Source organism: Anopheles stephensi, unplaced genomic scaffold (genome assembly GCF_013141755.1).
Source record: "Anopheles stephensi strain Indian unplaced genomic scaffold, UCI_ANSTEP_V1.0 ucontig178, whole genome shotgun sequence".
Lineage (NCBI taxonomy): Eukaryota > Metazoa > Arthropoda > Insecta > Diptera > Culicidae > Anopheles > Anopheles stephensi.
This window is the reverse complement of record NW_023405100.1, coordinates 47,501-50,000: the sequence shown is the minus strand read 5'-3', so window position 1 is coordinate 50,000 and position 2,500 is coordinate 47,501.

Below are 2,500 nucleotides of genomic sequence, written 5' to 3'. Positions count from 1 at the left end.
TGAGAGCACATTTTTTTTCTAAGTCCCAGAAATCCGTCACTGAACATCACGACTTACGAAGACATGTTCCCCCGGTCCTCCCATATACGGCACGGGGACAAGTATGAAGAATGAAAATCATGTGTGTATGAAACATATAATGTGCCTGAGAGCACATTTTTTTTCTAAGTCCCAGAAATCCGTCACTGAACATCACGACTTACGAAGACATGTTCCCCCGGTCCTCCCATGTACGGCACGGGGACAAGTATGAAGAATGAAAATCATGTGTGTATGAAACATATAATGTGCCTGAGAGCACATTTTTTTCTAAGTCCCAGAAATCCGTCACTGAACATCACGACTTACGAAGACATGTTCCCCCGGTCCTCCCATATACGGCACCGGGACAAGTATGAAGTATGAAAATTTTTGGTCACAGCGTGAAATCCCTCTAATGATCATGAAAATAGCATCGGATCACTTATCTGACCATAAAAAGTGAACCAAAACCCTATTTGGACAAACTTTTTGGTCCTATGAAAAATTCACTTTTCATATATGTCATGGTCGAAAATTTTCTAAGTCCCAAAAAATCACTTATTCTCGAATATCTCGAAAACTACGTATCGGACAGGGGTCAACCAAGGTGTTTTAGAAAGGTCTTTACAAGCTCTATTTAATGAGCCATAGCGACTTTCAAGTGATTTTTTGACACTTTTTCGCATATCGGCATCCTTGGTTCCCATACTGGCCATAGGCCATAGGGCACCGAACGGCCAACTTTTGGTCCGGGGGTGAAATTTTTTTTTCACGAGATTTTGATGAAAATGGCTTCGGAACGCGTTTCTAATAATGAAAAGTGAAACCAAACAGTATTTGCGAAGAAAAAATTGTCCTATGAAAAAATCACTTTTCATTAGGGTACGGGTCGAAAATTTTCTAAGTCCCAAAAAATCACTTATTCTCGAATATCTCGAAAACTACGTATCGGACAGGGGTCAACCAAGGTGTTTTAGAAAGGTCTTTACAAGCTCTATTTAATGAGCCATAGCGACTTTCAAGTGATTTTTTGACACTTTTTCGCATATCGGCATCCTTGGTTCCCATACTGGCCATAGGCCATAGGGCACCGAACGGCCAACTTTTGGTCCGGGGGTGAAATTTTTTTTTCACGAGATTTTGATGAAAATGGCTTCGGAACGCGTTTCTAATAATGAAAAGTGAAACCAAACAGTATTTGCGAAGAAAAAATTGTCCTATGAAAAAATCACTTTTTCTTAGGGTACGGGTCAAAAATTTTCTAAGTCCCAAAAAATCACTTATTCTCGAATATCTCGAAAACTACGTATCGGACAGGGGTCAACCAAGGTGTTTTAGAAAGGTCTTTACAAGCTCTATTTAATGAGCCATAGCGACTTTCAAGTGATTTTTTGACACTTTTTCGCATATCGGCATCCTTGGTTCCCATACTGGCCATAGGCCATAGGGCACCGAACGGCCAACTTTTGGTCCGGGGGTGAAATTTTTTTTTCACGAGATTTTGATGAAAATGGCTTCGGAACGCGTTTCTAATAATGAAAAGTGAAACCAAACAGTATTTGCGAAGAAAAAATTGTCCTATGAAAAAATCACTTTTTCTTAGGGTACGGGTCAAAAATTTTCTAAGTCCCAAAAAATCACATTTTCTCGAATATCTCGAAAACTACTTATCGGACAGGGGTCAACCAAGGTGTTTTAGAAAGGTCTCAACAAGCTCTAAATAATGGGCCATAGCGACTTTTTAGTGATTTTTTGACAAATTTTGTCATATCGGCATCCCGAGTTCCCATACTGGCCATAGGCCATGGGGCCCCGAACGAAAAAATTTTGGTCCGAGGGTCAAAATTTTTTTTCTCATAAATTTGTTCAAAACGCCGTCGGAACGCGCCTTAGATCATGAAAAGTGAAAAGAAACAGTATTTTGCAAAAGTTGGGGTGGCCTATGACTTACATGGCCACGTCCTAGGTCCGAGTTCCCGAGGTCGTGTTCTTCAGTGGCGGAAAAAAATGGCCACTTGTGGGAGATGCAAAATGTTCATTTTGTATTATAGGGGACACACTATCGAAGCGAAAATTTCAGAAATGGCCTAAAACGTGAAGAAATGATGGGGTATGTACGAAAAGAAGGTTTTTATGGTCAAACGGTGAAAATTTTTTTTTTATGAAAAATTTTGGTCTCCCACCGTTCATGAATTTCTAGGACCAAAAATCGAAAAATTTGAAAACTTCACGATCGAAAGGGAAACGCATATGTGGTGTTCCTAGGTGTGTACGGTGTACGAAAAACGGGTTCACGATGAGATATCAGGCAAATAAGTGGACCTAAAGTGAGTTATACGGGTAAGACGAGGTGTCCAAAGACCGAAATAGGGGTACCAACTGAGAACGAAATGAAGGTCCCCGAAGTCGCCATACAAGTTATAGGAGGTGTCCAAAGTACGAAAAGAGTTCCATATTCGGCTGTTCCTACTATATGGTT